A 16,834-nucleotide genomic window follows, 5' to 3' on the forward strand; every position below is an offset into this window, starting at 1 on the left:
CTTCCGACCGTGGCTGCCCACCCGTCGGGGCCGGTTCCTTCCGAGGGCAGCTGGGTTCCGAGCTGAGGGCTACTTCTCTGAAGCTGTGCAGCGGTACTCCCACGAGGATACACAGACTAGAACAGCCTCTCTCACACACTGCCCCGCCACCAGGTGGCGTGAGAGGCCCGCTGGGCGGCCTGCCTCACCCGGACCCGCCCCAGAGAAAGCCCGGCCCCCTGGTGTGGCCCCGCCCCCGGCCCGCGTCGGAGCGGATCCCGGCAGATGCTGGGACCAGTCGTGCGATTCCAACCTGGGTGCAGTGGTTTAGACCGTACTCCAAATAGCAGGGAGTCGTCACTGGAGGGGGGCTTGGAGCCCGGCGGGGACTGCAGGTATGTAGCCCAGCGGCCCAGGCATGGAGGCACCGAGGGCACTCGTGAGCCTCGGGCAGAGCCGGAGCGGGTGGGGGACAGTTGGGGAGCAGTGGGCTCTGAGAGCAGCGGCTGCAGCGGGAAGGCTGGACTGGTCCTGCTGTCCTATGGCTCTGTGGACAGGAGCCGCTGCCAGGGCACGGGGTCTGCACAGCAGCGTTTCCAATAACCTCGGAGACAGAAGGGGCGTTCCGGGACCGTCTGTAGTTGTCTAGGTGGCCGCTGCTGAATTGCCTGCCTTTGTGCGATTCAAGTGTGGCTGAGGCTTCCTGCCGTCTACCCAGGCCGCTGTGTGTAGTGGAGTCCAGGGGTCTCACCTCTCTGCCTGGGAACTCTTTTGAGGAGCATTGGCCTCCGGGGTCCTTTGCCAACGGACCTGGGAGTCATGAGAGTGCCTGCCACAGCCTGCACCTGCTCACGAGCGTGAGTCCCCAGACAGTGGCTGCTTTTCTAGACAGGTGCACACTTGGCACTGTCAGAGTGTGGATTTGTGTTTACAACCTGGCTGTACCTTGCGTGACTCTGTGTGCAAGTTTGCGTCTGCGCATGCGGGCTGGCCCATCCCAGTCCTGGGGTAAATAAGAAGTTCAGGTCAGTAGGAGGAAGGAGATTATTCAGAGGGAAAAGGAAGGCAAGATGAAAGCAGCAGGATGTGGTATCTAGTGAGTTAACAAGCCCCTGTGCGGAGAGGAGGGGTGGGTTTAGGCACAATGAGGACTAAAAGTAGGCCAGGTCTGCCTCCAAGGGGCCTTCTGGATTGCTCTTCTCTCCCCTCCCCCCATGGGCGCTGATTCTTTCCATCCACACTTTCCTTCCTCCTGGTCTTGGACCACCTAGAAAGGAACAAGTTTCCAGAGCTTGTTAAAACACTCCTTCTCCAGGTCCCCACACTACAGCACAGCTCTCCAGGGCAGGGGTCTGGAGTCCGTAGTATTCTAAAATTGGAATATGCTCCTTAAGTGATGATACTGGAACCATTGCATGGGCATGGCTCCCTGTGATCAGGAAAGGATACCTGAGTTCTAGCCAGGCCCAGTTGTGCAACCTTGAGCATCTTCCTGACCCCTCTCCCAGTCCATTTCCCTGTCCGTAAAATGGGCTCTAACAGCAACTTCACAGGACTGTGAGGGAGGAAGGCTTGGGGCCTTTGTGTGCTGGGCCTCATTGGGGTTTTAAGAAATCCTTCCCCCTTATCTCTAGCTTGGGGGGGGGTATGATTAATATCTTCTCTCACCAAGCTGCAGTGGAGGTGTCCACTCCAGCCTCCCCTGCCTACTCTTTCCTCCTCCCTCCTTTTGTTTCTTCCAGAAATACTAGGTGGTACTGGGCACAAGCGTGTTTGGAGCTACTGGAGTGCTAATGATGAGGAGGCTCCACAGTGAAGGCTGCCTCGGCCAGCTGTTAGAGGCTGCCCCACATTCCCAGGGTAATCGCTGATCAGGGGCCTGCTGGCTGAGAGGTAGGAGGAGAGGACAGCCAGTAGATGTTTTTTGCCTGGGCAACCTAGAGCTGGAGGCCCCCGCTGGAGTTCAGTTGAGCTCAAGCTGTGCAAACTTGGCCTTGGTTCAAGGTGGCTCACCCAAGGGGCTGAGCTGGTGGCTCGGTGGCACCCCTGTGAATCTGAGGACATTTGGCTGAAAGCCTCTCTGCTTCTTGAGAGAGGAAGCTTCTGGAGGGGCAAGATAGGGTGATCAGCAGGAGGCCCAAGGAAACATTTTATGTTCAATTTTTGAGTGTCTGGCATAGATGAAGGTAGGGTATTAGGTGAAGGAAAGACTATATCTTACTTCTGCCCAAGAGGAAGAAGACACAGCAAACATACTGCATATTCAGATTTCTATTGACTTGAAGGTATATGTACTTTCACGTTTTAACAACTCTGAAATCAAGATGCATCTTATCATCAGTGGCATCTTACCATTGTAATAGATAGCAGTGTTTCTTTCTTACTGGCACACCAAATAATGATGCATCTCACAGCTGATGGCAGCTTAGGTTATGTTAAATAAGATATTTTACAGATTTTGAGGGGCACTTTAGATGTACACAGGTATACAAAGAATTGTCATTTCCATAGGTAAATCTGCATACATTAATTCTTCCAGCATTTCCACCTTCTAAACACCAAAACTTTTCAATATGTCTAGTTTTAAGGGTAATCTTTGTAAAACATACTGCTTGCATTTATAAATGTAGCACCTTGTGCCTAATTTAATAAGTTCTTGAAAATATTGCATGGTTCTACCTGTCATTCTCTTTTGTATCTTGGGTCTGCTCAGGACACATTTTCTGCCTTTCCCCCAGTATTTCATTCTCTACCCTTCACAGCCACACTCTGAAGTAGCCACAACTGTTGCCCCATTTGATGCATGAGGACACTGAGGGCCAAGGCCACATGGCTAGACAGTGGTGCAGCTGTGCTGACTAGCTGGTGTCTACTCTTACCAGAGATAATTAAGCTTGAGTGGCAGCCTGCATGTGCCCTTGGGTGTGACGTGCATGCCCTGTAGGGCATGACTTTTGGGGCATAAGTGTGGTTGTCCATGGGTCTTTTCCATCTCCTTTCAGGCTGGCAGCTAGGTTCTGGATAGTTGGGGCCATCAGTTTGGGACTTCTGGATAAGTGAGATATTGCTGCAGCAAGGTGCACCCAATAGAAGGGTGAGGGCAATGAATTGGAAGAAGTGGGTGACTTTGGTGGCATAAAGCAGACACTGGGTCCTTCTGGAGCCTGCTGAGTTACCAATTTGGGTCCTAGTCTTTAGGCTTTAGAGTCCAGCTTCAGTGGGAGAGTCCTGCCTCCAGCCGCCCCCCACCCCCAGTCCAGCCACTCTCCTGCCACCGTAGTGATGTAAGACAACAAACCAGAGCAAGTTGCTTTTCGACTGCAAACTCTGCAGAGTCGGCACTGCTCTTTGGAGAAGGCCAGTACCCTCAGAATGACTAGCAAGGCCTTCTGCCACCCACCCGCTTTGTCCTCTGAAGCTCAGGCCAAACTCTGTGCCTTTGCTTGTGATATTCCTTCTCCCTCCACTGCCCTTCACTTCCTCTACCTGCCTGGTAGACCATGAATTCATCCTTGGATGTCCAGCTCAAGCATCATCATCTTTGGAGTCTTCCCTAACCCCTTCCTCACTCCACAGCACTGAACGCCCCCTCCTTCTGTCCTCACCATGCCTGTCATGGCCTCCTACCAGAGCACTGACTGCCCTGGTCTACAGGTTCTGGCCAATGATTTGGTAGCTTGCTCACCAGAGCCACCTGATGCTCAGTGTGGCTGTTAAGTTGTCACCATGAAACTCTCTAGGGTCTCATAGGCAAGAAGTCCATGCATTAACAGTGGAAGCTACCTGAACGCAGGACGGTATGGGGGGTAGGAGGGTGGGGTCAGGAGGGAGTGGTGTGCTTTTCATTTTCGTGTCCTCCAGAGTCTTCTTGCTGCTGTTGTTGATCTAGGCAAATAAGCCCATGTGGTTTCCTTGTGGGGGGCAGGTCTTGGGGCTGAGGGCTGAGGGTGGCTTCCAGGCCTCTGCCTCCCACAGTGTTAGGGATTTTTGTTTCTGCCTGAGTCCTTCTCTCGCAGCCATGTGACCTTGGATACGTAAGTCCATATGTCCCTCCGGATGTCAGTTTCCCCATCTGTATGGCAGCGAGGCACTAGTTGCTTTCTGTGAACCGTTCCTAATCTCCAGCATCTCACACACTGGTTCATCATTTCAACATGGAGCCCTTTCTGTGTACCGGCCTGTGCTGGACTCAGATCCTGAGCAAGACACATAACGCTCCTGCCCTCATGGAAATTCCTGTCCAGCAGACAAGACACCAAACACACGTATCGTCTAATTACAGTCCTGAGAATTATGGGCTCCTGTGAGATTATGTAAAGAGAGACCAATATAGTTTGGATGTTAAGGAAAGTCTTCCCTAAAGAAGTCATATTTGAGTGGAGACTTGAGGTATGAAATAACGAGAATAGTAATACTAATAATAGTGAAACCTAACATTGAGCAGACATGTGCTAAGTGTTCTTTGGGTGCATCATTGAGGTACTCCTTTTAGCATCTCTGGGTTTACGTAGACTTCCGGTCCTGTGAGACTCAGAGGAGATGACTGCTAGCAAGTACGATACCTCACCCAGTGTCTGGCATGGACCGGGGCACATTCCCTGCCGCCCCTTCCTCCCTGCCTCCCTTGAACCCCAAGGCCCAGCTTAGCCCTGTAACAGTATTACAGGGTGTCTCTTTTTTTCTTTCATGGCTCATCACCAGTGCCGCCACCAGTGGCTCTGAGCAGGAGTCTCCCTGGACGTGTGCTCTCATGCTGGCCATCAACAGCCAAGGGTGCCCCATGCTCAGAAAACCATTGCCTCGTTTGCTGGGCCTTCCTTATGTTCATCCCCAGAGCTGCTCTTCTCTCAGGGTTGAGAAATCCCGATTTTCTGTACCACCGATGAAGTCACCTGTTCAGTCCCCATGTCCTTCTTCTTAATCCAAAGTTGTTGCCCCAGAACCATGAAGTCTCTGCAGACATATCTCTGGGTTTGGGGTCTGAGCACTTGTTCCTGAATGGCTTGGTGGTTTTGACTCTTGTCAGGCAAATCACACAGCTGCTTCCACACAGCCTGGCTGAGGTGACCTCCCTCCTCTTTGCATTTTCTGGGTTTGTTAGATCACAGATATACTTAACAGCTCCTAAAGGTGAGTTTCAAGCTCTCTCTAGATAACAGGCCCTTTTAAAAAACTGGTAACAGTGACAGATCATCTTCCCCTGTCCCCCAAAAGCACATGCGTGTGTGTGAGAGTGTGTCTCAAAGTTTTGGTTAAAACTTTGGGTCTTCTGAGACCTTGTAATACACCCAGCAACCCAGTTTAATAACCCCTAGAAGACAGGACTCTCTCCACACGGATTTCTTTGAATAAGCCCCAGCTGTTGAGTAAGAGGCAAGCGGGGAGTGATGGTGGGTAATGGGAAGCTGCAGCCTGCAGAGCAGGCCCCTGGTGACTCACTGGTGGGATCTCTAGGCAGCTGCAGGGCGCTGAGCTCCCTGACCACTCACTGAGCCACTGTGGTGCACGTGGACGCTTTCTGAATGTCTCATCAAGTCTTGAATTCAGCCCATTCCCAAGTTGATTAAAGAGCATTACTTTTGCTGCTGGTGTCCTTACAAGAAGCCTCCTGTCCCCACCTCCTCACCTACCTCCTCCCCACCATTCCACCGCCCAACCAGAGAACTAGACTTAAGGCTAGGTATGAGGGTCAGAGAAAATGTGTGTTTGTGGCTGTTTACATCAATAGAGACTGTCTAGGAGGCAGAGAGGCAGCCATTGCTCTTCCTTTGCCAGAGTTATTTGTGCCCCCTCCCCCACCCTACCCCCAGGTTCCCAGGGTCTGGCATTGGTTTGGGGCTTTGTTTCTCTGATGTGGTCACAGCTCTTTAGAGCTGGTGCCTTGAAGTGAGGAGCCATGTGTGAAGCATATTCACTTCAATTTTTCATGTCTAAGGATTTTAAAAAGCAAGAATGGAAGTTAAGTTTGTCAAATACTTCTCTAGGCACCTACTAGGAAATTTTTGTATTCTTTCACCTTAAGATTAGATTTATGTGACACGTTATTTCAACTTCCTTATATTGAACCCCCCTTGCACTTCTGGAACAAACTCCACTTGATCACAGTGTTTTATTCTTTCAATACAATTGGGTTTGATTTGCTGTGATTCTTTGTAGGATTTTTACCTCAAGACTCACAAGTAAGGCCAGCCTCCATTTTCCTCTCCTGTCCTGCTGTTGCCAGGTTTTGATGTGCTGGCTTTGCAAAGTGGTTTGGAGACGTTTATTTTTCTCCTGAACCCTGGGCCAGGTTAGAGTGCAGGGGAGTGATCCATCCCTTGAAAGTTGGGAGAACGGCTCTGGTCTTTAGTTCCTTTACTGCCAGATTCTTGGTTTCCTGCTCTCGCAGCCTCCCTCTCCTCTCTTGGCTTCCTCAGTTCTCCCAGGCACACCCCTGTCACCTCGGTGCTCTGGAACCAGCACCTGACAACCGTCTTCGACTTGTGGTCCATTTCCACACTGATCTGTTTAGAGCCATGTGGAGTGCAGGTCGCCTGCAGGTGCTGCATCAACCACTTCACACCCAGAGAAGGGGGACCAAGATGTGGGTGCCATAGCACCGAATGATTAAAGAAATAGAGGTGTTTTCCTCCAAGAAGAGGACACAAGGAGAAGTACCCTCCTCTCTTCAGATGTCTGAAGGGCAGCATCCTTTGGAAAAGGGGAAGACCTGTTCTGTGCAGGTCTCTCTTCAGAAGGAAAGGGAATAAGGAAGAGAAAAGGAAGAGAAATTGTGAAGAAATAGATGTCAGCTGGCCACAAAGAAGGTCTTGGAGAAATCCAGAGCAGAGCAACAGTGGAATAGGTGGCCTTGTAGTTGTGAGTTCCCTGTGGGGGGAAGTATTCAGGGAAAATACATGTCACATGTCGAAATGATAGCTGTGAGAATGAAGACCAAGATCACCCCATTTTTAAGAGTCTAGTCTCGAGCCCTGGCTGGCATAGCTCAGTGGATGGAGCGCGGGCTGGGAACCAAAGTGTCCCATGTTCAATTCCCAGCCAGGGTACATGCCTGGGTTGCAGGCCATAACCCCCAGCAACCGCACATTGATGTTTCTCTCTCTCTCTCTCTATCTCTCTCCCTTCCCTCTCTAAAAATAAATAAATAAAATCTTTAAAAAAAAAAAAAAAAAAAAAAGAGTCTAGTCTCTAGTTCTCCAAATCATACCGGCTGTGCCTGACTGGTTGTATAAAAATTGGTTGTCCTGAGAACGAAATTTGAATTTAAGTTCACCGACCTTGAATAAACAAATCCCAAAGCTGGGAAGTTCCCTCACAAATCCCATAGCCTTGCTTCACAGCCCATTCCCCCAGAGCAGGGGTACTTTGGCGGTTAGGAAAATTGTAGCTACCCATGGGGAAAGACCCTGGCGCCATCACTGAACACGGGGACCCTTGCCCACATCCTATGCGGGAGCATGGGCCGTTCTTGGGGTCTCTTGTTCTTGGCTCCTTCTGACACCTGGTGAAATAAACAAATTAAGCTCCACTTCAGAATCACCTTCCTCTGTGGCTGAATGAGATAGCTTCTCAAGGCCAACCTACCCAACCTGTAGGTTGAGCTGGGAATTAATGGCCTCTTGCTCATGGGGTTTTCGAGCTAATGTTTCATAGGCCTTTGCATTTCGCATTCACTTCTACAGTGACATCAAGAGAAAGCTAAAAGCTCAGAGAGCTTTCCTTAGCCTGCTATTGTGTTTAAGAGAAAACAAGGTGTTGTGGCGGGATGTTCAGACTACAGAATGGGAGTAGGAGATGTGACCTGTAGTCCGAGCTGCCCCTGCTTATCTCCTTGTCCTCCTGAGCCTGTTCCCTCCTGGATCTAATGGTCTCTACTGCTCTGACATCCCCTGCTCAGTTTTCAAAGTCTTCTCTTCAAGCATGGGAGCTGCTCTGAGGGGCTGAGCAGAGGAGAACTGCTTCTTCTCTCTGAGGGCCCACCTCAGGGCAGGACTCCCAGGGACAACAAACCCTTCCTCAGATCCGAGTGGTGCCATGCCGTCTCCTGCCCTATGCTTCCAATGCTTCTCTATTAGGTGGCTTCTTCTAAGGTCCCTGGTGGCTTTGTAATGGCAAAGTCCAACAGCCTCCTCCCAACCTGCATCTCTGAAGTTTCTGTAGCATTTGATGCCCAACACGTTCACCTGGAGCCTTTTCTCTTACCATTTCCTCCTCCCACTGTTGCTCCGCAGACTCCTGTTCTTGCCATTCCCAGTGAGCTTGTGTCCCTCACCCAAACCCTTCCCCCCCAGTCCAGATCATCTTCCACACGTGTCCAGAGCCCAGCTCTTTATCCACAAAACAGGCTTCCTCTGAAGACTTCCCTGTTTTTTCTCCTGGTCTTGAAAGCTTAGAGTCATCTCTGAGTCTTCCCTCCATCTTCCTGCTCTCCACTATTGCCACTATCCAGCCAGTTTTTAAAAAGATTAAATTTATTGCAGTAACATCAGTCAGTAACATTATACAGGTTTCAGGGGTACAATTCTACAATACGTCATCTGTGTATCGTGTGCTCACCACCCCAAGTCAAGTCTCCTTCCCTCAGTTTCGATGGTGCTTCCTTTCCCTGGGGCTCTTGCCTCTCTCACTTCCCCATCGTTCTCTCTGCCATCTAATTCAGCTTTCGTCACTGCAAGCCTCTCGTGGTGCCTTCTGGGCCACAGTCTCTCCCTTGCTTCACCAAGAGATTTTTCTTATGAAAACTCCTTTGTCGTGTTTGGAAACCTCTGATGCCATCTTGCTTCATAGGGAAAGTCCAAAGTCCTTTGTCTTCTATTCAGGTTTCGAAGGTGAGTGCTGCTTGTTGAGTCTTCTCCAGGAATTCTCTCCCTGTCCTCCAGCCAGACTGCCTGACTCCTCCTAAGACCTAACGTGTGTTCTGGCCTCTCCCATCTTTCTCCTGATGGGAAAACTTCCCTACCATCTTGTTCAGCACTGACCTCCCAGTGCCTGGAATTGCCAGTTTTGGGTGTGGATGAGCCAGCGTTTGCTGTGTGAAAGACTGCCTGGTCGGGCAGCCCGCACCTGGGAGACCTGTGCCTCTACCCAGGATAGCTGTTGATCTGGCAGCTGGGCTGTCCCCCATCTGTGATCTCTGTGGGTCTCAGTCACCCTCCCCCTCAAGGACTGCACCTTGCAGGCACCTCCCTGGCCTTCTATGGGCATCCAAAGGGCCAAAACTATGTGTCTTTGCTCTCCAGTATGGGCAAAGCAGGTGTCCTCCTCTGAGCTGTTTCAGTCCCTGTGAGTCCCTGGCAGACCTCAGAACCCAAGCCTCCGCTCCTTGGAACTCTTCTTCCTACCCCTGCAGGCAGGTCAGTCAGATTTAAGATGAGCTGTTCTCTAAGTCTGACCAGTGGGAGACCTGGGGAACTGCCCCCAGGCAAGCCACTCCCAGGCTGTGACCTTTATGGGAGCCTGGGGAAGTGACTGTTTGCAACACCATGTTTACAAGGCAGAGGGGCTTCCTGTCCTGCCTGCCCAGCAGGCTGTGGGGCAATAAGGAGCTGTGTTTTCAGGGGGAGCAGGGGAGAGAAAGGCTTGGAGGACTTCTGGGGATCTCCAAATGTCCCCAGGGGGTTCCTGGCCAAGTGGACCCTGGAGGAAGTCAAGAAAGATGTAGAACTCAGGTTTAAATTGGAAGAAAATAAAGTATTACTAATAATTATTATTAATTTTCATATTGCCCTTTGCAGCTTGCAGTCTTGTTTGCCAGTGCGGCCCTAAGGTGGAACCATTCAGAGCGGAAAGCTGCTCTCTTCTATTGCTCTGCAGCAGGGTGCATGGTGCTCTTTTTTTTTTAAGGGGAATTATGCTCTGAAGAGGGAAGAGGGCTTTCAGAGAAAGGGCAGGAGAGTGTAGTAGAAAGGGCTCCCCAGGAGAGAGAATGCCCCATTCTGAGGCAGAGTTTAACCAACACAGAGTAATGCCCCTTCCTGTGCCCACCTGACACTGACTTCCTGGCTTCCTCAGGGCAGTGGAGGCCCTGGGGTGCCCACCCACCGGCCTGGAACCACCGCTATAATACCACCACAGGCTCATGTCCAGGGTCCCTTGCCATCTCTGGTCTCAGTGCAAGTCTGTAGAAAGGCCTGGAAAAGTGCCTAAGGCTCTCTTGGCCCTGGGGACAGGAATACTCCATATTCCCTTTCTGGTAAATGTGATCCAAGAGTGGGAGACCCAATGATGCAGCTCACCCTCCCCATTTGACTTCTAATGACCTGAGGGTGTTTTCTGAACTCATTAGAGAAAGGATGTGGAACAAGGGCTGCCCAGCTGTAGGGCAGAGGTGCAAAGGCCTCCTGTGACATCCACACGTTAGCCTGTGGGTCACGGCACAATAATATTGGTTTGTGCAGGGAAGTTTGCTATAAATAAAATAAGGGCAGGGCCCTTTAAAGAAACTGATCATAAAAATCAACTTGAAAGAGATAAAGGTTAGCCTGAGAGGTAGGGTTGAGAAGGTTGATGGGAAGCGAGTTTGGGCAGGAACTAGCCTTGTGTAGCATCAAAAAAATGCATTTCTGAACTAGTGAGGCTAAGGAGCTCAGGTCCAAGGCATATGAGCTATTCAGGGGCCTGGAGAGGAGGTTGTTCTAGAAGATACCTGAGTCAGCTAGGAAAACAAGATGATGGGGACTTGTGGGAGTTGATAGAAGTAAGCCCATATTGGATGCAATGGGTAAAGAAAGAGGTACCATTCCTCTTGTTCTCCCACCCCTGGCCACCCAAGGGAAGGCACTCTTATGGTCCAACATTCTCCTGAGACGGACGTGGCTGAGAATGCCCCTTCTAAAGTCTACTGGGTTTTCATCACAGCTCCTGTAGAGGGAATTCCAAAGGGATTGATTGGGTTGGGGCTGCAGTTTATTTCCACCTTGGGTCCAGAACTCAGTCCTCTCAGAGAGTCCTGTTTCCAAAGATAAGGGATTACTTCTCATTGGTTGCATTGTTTCTAAGACCTGCTCAGTAGATAGAGGTGGAAATATCATTATTATATTTTAAAAAATTTAAATTTCTTTAGAGGAAATTTAGGTTTACAACAAAATTGAGAGGAAAGTACAGAGATTTCTCATAGATCTCCTGCCCCTACTCATACATAGCCTCCCCCATTATCGACATCACCAGGATGGAACATTTTTTTACCAAGGATGAGCCTACACTGACATATCATAATCACCCAAAGTCCATAATTTACCTTAGGGGGCACTCTTGGTATTGTATATTCTATAAGTGGGTCATGGCATATATCCATCATTATAATAGTACAGAGTGTATTAATTGCCCTAAAATCCCTCTGTGCTTTGCCTATTCATCTCTCCCTCTCCCTCCACCTGACAATCATTGATCTGTTTATTGTCTCTACAGTTTTGCCTTGGGAACGTTATTTTTCACTAAACTATTTTATCTTATTTAAGGAGGGAAAGTTTTTTAATGCCCATACTTTATTTTCATGGTACCTTTTTATTGCCCAATAGGAGATTATCTTTAATTCATTTACCAAAACAGTACTCTCTCAACTTGAATGCCTTTAACACTAGCTGGCCAACCCAGTTTGTTCCAAAGAATCTCCGACCATTAAATATCTTAGCCTCTGCTGTTGCTTCCCTAGAGCTGGATACACAGAGGGGGTGTGTCATGTAGAAACTATATGCTGTTTCTCTGAAGGATGACTTCAGCTTTTATGAGCTGTCCCCTTACAAGGGAATTTTGGGTATGCCATGTGGTCTCTATTTAAGGTCAGATTATAAAATGTACTCCCCAGATTTGGGGAAAATCCCCCTAGCTGTATCTAGATGACATAGTAACAAACTAACAAAAACATTATTTTGCTTCTTAGGTTAGTTCAGTGTTGACTGAAATACTAGTTTGTATATTGGTTTGATGTTATAGTGGAGCGACCCAAAATAGTAGTGACTTAATCATCTGAGAATAAGTGACCCAGACTTTACATGTCATCTTCATAGGTTGGAAACCTACACCTACACTCCTTATGTCTTGTTGCTCTTCCTGCCTCAACACATGGCTTTCATCTCATGTCCCAGGATGGCTGCTCTGGCAATTGCATTACATCTGCCTTCCAGCCGGCAGGAGGAGGAGGAAGGAAGAAGAAGGCATACCTCTTCCATTTAAAGGCATTTGGAAATTGCAGTTGTCAATGTTTACTCATATTCTATTGGCCAGAATGTAGTCATATGCCACATTTAGTTATAAGAGAATCTGGCAGATGTAATCTAAAATTCCCTCAAATTGTAGTACTGTAGAAGAAGGGAGAATGGATAAAGAAAGACCGTTATGAGTCTCATCCATATCTGAACTCTACTAGTTTGAGATCTTTGTGAATCTTCACTTGTCATATAAATGTTCTTCATCCCTTTTGCTGTACAGTGGGCATATGTTCTAAGTCCTATTGAAAACTGTTCATTAAAAAAATGGCATGCTATGCCTAAAGATGAAGTCAACCCACATGGCCATCTATGGATAAATGGGTAAACAAAACATGGCACATACATACAACGGAATAATATTATTTAGCCTTAAAAGGGAAGGAAATTCTGATACATGCTACAACATGGAAGAAACTTGAAGGCATTATACTAAGTGAAATAAGCCAGATGCAAAAAGACAAATACTGTATGATTCCACTTTTGTTAGGTATCTGTGAGTCAAACTCATAAAGACAGAAAGTGGAATGACGGTTACAAAGGGCTGGGAGGAGGTAGGAGGGGAGTCAGTGTCTAATGGGCACGGAGTTCCCGTTTGGGAAGATGACGTGGTGATGGTTGCACAACACTGAGAATGTACTAAATGCCACAGAACTGTACATAGAAATGGTTAAAATTATAAATTCTATCTTATTTATATTTTGCCACAGTTTTTTAAATGGCATATCCTAATGATCCAAAAGGAGAGCTCTCTGGCATTTTGGGAGAGGTGCCCCTGTAGAAAAAGATTCTCAACACCCTTTGGGTGAGGTTATTAGGGGAGTGGGATTCCATCTGTTTCTGTTGCCATTTTGGGTCACATTTTTCTACATGGTCGTGAGACTAGAGCAGGACATGCCAAATTCCAGATATGCTCTTTTTGTGGCACTTTTTTGGTTTACGTGTTTTGTTAGTGAATCTGTTGTAGTGCCTGGTTGTCTCTAGATCCTTGGCTGAGAGCTCATGAACTGCCACTTAATTACATGCAGAGAACACCACTGGGGGCCAGTGGGCTAAGAGACTGTAGTTTCCAAGACTCTACCTGTTTTATGTTCTTCAAAATTGGGCCAGCCTTTTCCAGTGTCTGTCTTTGCATCTCTGTCTTTCTCTGTCTGTCTCACTCTGTCTCTCTTATACATCTTTCATTTTCTCTGGTGTTTCAAAACTTATTAGTAGCAGTTCCCTTCCACAAATTTCAGGTTTCTTTATGACTCTGAGATTCGTTTCTCCTCATCTGCAATCCTCCATTCATTTTCAGTCAGCCCTCTATTTGACTTCAGAGCCCTCCATGTGGGGCCCTTTTCCCCCAGTCTCCTCCTCACCCCCTGTGGCTATAGTCTTCTACATCCAAGGCTGTGTCATTTCCACTTAGAAAGTGGATGTACCAGTTGAAAATTTGGCAATGGCTCCACATGGCCCGCCTGTGAGCAAACCCTTAAGCACTTAGCTTGGCACATAAAACCATGTGCAATCTGCCATCTTAGCTCATGCAGCTTTATCTCCCAGCATGCCTGTGTCCTGCTTCATTCTGCAGCGGGGCTGATCACCTGGCTGTCTCCTAAAGGAACCATGCTGGCTCATACCTCTTCCCTCTGTCTATTTTCCCACCATCATGCCTGAATTCCAGGGCAGCTTTGTCTTCCTGGTGAGTTATCTCAGGAGCAACTTTCTTGGAGGAGCTATGCTAATTGACCACCTCCCTCCTCCAAGTTTCTATTGCACTTGCCCCACATTAACCTCCACTGGGACAACTCACCCATTGGGTAGTGTCTGGTTTGAAGGTTGCTTTGAATAGTGCTGCTGTGAACGTTCTGGCTCATGTCCTTTGAATACATTCCTAGGAGCGGAATTGCTGTGTCACAGTGGCTTGTGCTTTAGTGGCTACTGCTACACAGTTTTCCATTTGGGAAGTGGCTGTACCAGTTTGCACTCTCACCTGCAGCCCTGAGGCTTCACATGCTCACAGACAGAGTTTTCCATCTTTTTCATTTGCACAGTCCTGATGGGTGTCTGGTGGTATTGCATCTTAATTTGAATTTGCATTTCTCTTACAACTAATGAAATTGGCCACCATTTCATGTTTATTGGCCATTTGGATATTCTCTTTTGTAAAAGACCTATTCATGTCTTTTACCCATTTTTCTATCGGGTTGTCTGTCTGTTTTGTATTTCTTGCAGCTCCTAATGCTTGGTATGGAGGTCTCTGGGCATGAGCTCCTTGAGATAGATTTCTGTCCCGACCCCGCTGCCAGTAAAGGCCCTCCAGTAAAGACCCTGCTTATCTATCTGCTATTGGCTAAACAGTCGTTGATCCATGCTTTCCAGAAAGACAACTATCCTCCTTGAGGAAGAAGATGGATGAATGGCAGCAGAGCAGTTCTGCCCTCTCTCGGGGGACCACTGCCTGTCCTGTTCTGAGTGGTTAGCCTAATCCCAAGGTTTGGCTCTGAAAATAACTCTGTGGGCCCTTACTTATGTCTTCAATGTTTTTCTCAGGGCTTCCTCTCGCACCTACTCACTCTTGCTCTTTTATGTCCATTCTTATTTGGGAACCTCGCTCCCACCTTTTGTGTATGCCCCCGAAATTCACACTGGCCCCTCTGCATTCCCATGGGACTGTGCCTTCAGAATTTAATTTTCCGAGTCTTCTTTTCCTGTTAAGCCATCCTGTCTGATTATGTGTTCTTAAAGCCTAAGATGTATGTCTGAATCTAGCAATTTCTTCCATTATTAGTCCAAACTTTGAGGTGATGTGGTCATTTTCACCCTGTCTTCCCCTCACTCCTATTTTATGAACCTTCCTTATTGTTGATCAGAATCAAAGACACAAGATGGGATAGTTTTTCTCTGCGCTTCCTCAGCCTTCCAAGAGATGAGATGATCGGAGGAGCAAGGGTTTGTCAGACAACCTGGTTTTAACCTAGTGAGACTTCCAGGTACTGTCAGGGTGAATTGCTGCATCCCTAGGCCTTGCTGTGGGTCAGTTTTGTGATTCATATGAGACAACGGCATTTATATCTCATTTAAGCTACGTGCATGTGATCCCATGTGCTTCTCTCTTCTTTCACCTTCTTTTAGACTTCTGTTTCATTTATTTATTCATTCAACATTCATTTGTTCATCCAGCAAATATGTGCCAGGCACTCTTCAAAGCCCTTGTGGAGATTACAATCTAATGGGACTGCAGGAGAGAGACAGACAATAAGCACAATAAATAATAAGTAAGTTTTGTGTGTCAGTTGGTGATTAGAGGGGTGGGAAAAAGAAAGCAGGGTGTGTCAGAGGTGGGGTTTGCCAGAAGTCCTTGTTGAGAATATAATGTAAAAACTAGACAGAGGTGAGGGAGTGAGCCGAGGGAGTGGCATCTGGGAGAAGAGCACTCTAGGCAGAGGGAACACTAGGTACAAAGTCCTGAGGCAGGAGCATGCCTGGTATGTTGCTGTGGTTACTCTAGTCCTTAGAATGTGGTGCTTTCCATGCTGGCATCAGCAAAGCTTAATATCTGAAACAAAGGACAGTGTATTAGTCATCTTGAGATCTATCACACCATCCAGCAAAGTATCTTGTGGTCATATTCACTTAGTGAGACAACTTTTGTTTGTTTATTTATTTATTTATTTATTTATATAACTTATTTATTTATTTTTAGAGGAAGGGGAAGGGGGGAGAAAGAAAAGGAGAAAAACACTGATGTGTGAGAGAAACATCCATCCGTTGCCTCTGTGTCCCCTACCGGGCACCTGGCCCACAACCCAGGCATGTGCCCTAACTCAGAATTGAACCAGCAATTCCTTTGGTTTGCAGGCCAACACTCAATCCACTGAGCCACACCAGCAGGGACCCAAGATAACTTTTTACTTGAATCGGTGAATTTAAGTTGGACAACCTCTAAGGGCCCTTGTGCCTCTGAAGTGCCATGATTATCTTAGCTGCCTGGCAGATGGCACCCATCTCTGCGTAGCTTTCTCTAGGGCTGTTCCATCTGAGCTCTTCTGAACATGTGGCTTCTGGCCATGTGGCCTGGTCTCTGTCAAGGTGTGGGCCCTCTGCCAGATATGTGTGTTCCAGATACTATTGCTGTGCAATAAACTACCCAAAACGTAGTGTAGAAGACTGTGATTACTTTAGTATGCTTGTGGACTCTGTGAGCCAGGAATCTGGGGAGAGCACAGTGGGGATGGCTCATCTGCGCTCAGTGACGTCGGGGCCTCAGCTGGGAAGACTTGAACAACTGGGGATGGGAGCTGCAGCCGGAACACCTGCAATGGCCTCTCCATGTGGCTTGGGCTTCCACACCTGATGGCAGCCTCTACATGGCCAGTCAGTTTTCTTGCAGGACAGCTCAGAGCTCCACGCGCAAGGGTTCTAGTGAATGAGACAGGAGCTGCATCCTCTTAATGACCTAGCTTGGAATGCCACACAATGTCACCTTCACTGTCTCTGGTTGAAGCAGTTACGAGCCCACCCAAATTTATGGGGAGGGGAATTACATTCTACTCTTGATGGGGAAGTGGCAAGGCCACATTATCAAAGAGACTGTAGGATGGGCAATGTTGGGACCACCTTTGGAAAATCCAATCCCATAATATACTTCCTACTTCCCCTGGGAGAGA

At 48.1% G+C, this 16,834-nt stretch overlaps 1 protein-coding gene across 4 annotated transcripts in view; it reads left to right on the top strand.

Moving 5' to 3' along the window:
- Positions 1 to 232: 232 nt before the first annotated feature.
- The window catches only part of PIK3R5 (phosphoinositide-3-kinase regulatory subunit 5), a 69,096-nt gene continuing 52,494 nt past the window's right edge, over positions 233 to 16,834 (top strand). For 2 of the 4 annotated variants that reach the window (XM_028534358.2, XM_036033007.1), the window contains exon 1: positions 233 to 374. The gene's annotated coding sequence lies outside the window, so the exon portion shown is untranslated. Of the gene's footprint in view, positions 375 to 474; positions 1,076 to 7,169; positions 8,808 to 16,834 lie in introns of those variants that run through there. The other 2 variants (XM_036033005.1, XM_036033006.1) reach the window with 2 other exon arrangements.

Source organism: Phyllostomus discolor, chromosome 8 (genome assembly GCF_004126475.2).
Source record: "Phyllostomus discolor isolate MPI-MPIP mPhyDis1 chromosome 8, mPhyDis1.pri.v3, whole genome shotgun sequence".
Taxonomy (NCBI): domain Eukaryota; kingdom Metazoa; phylum Chordata; class Mammalia; order Chiroptera; family Phyllostomidae; genus Phyllostomus; species Phyllostomus discolor.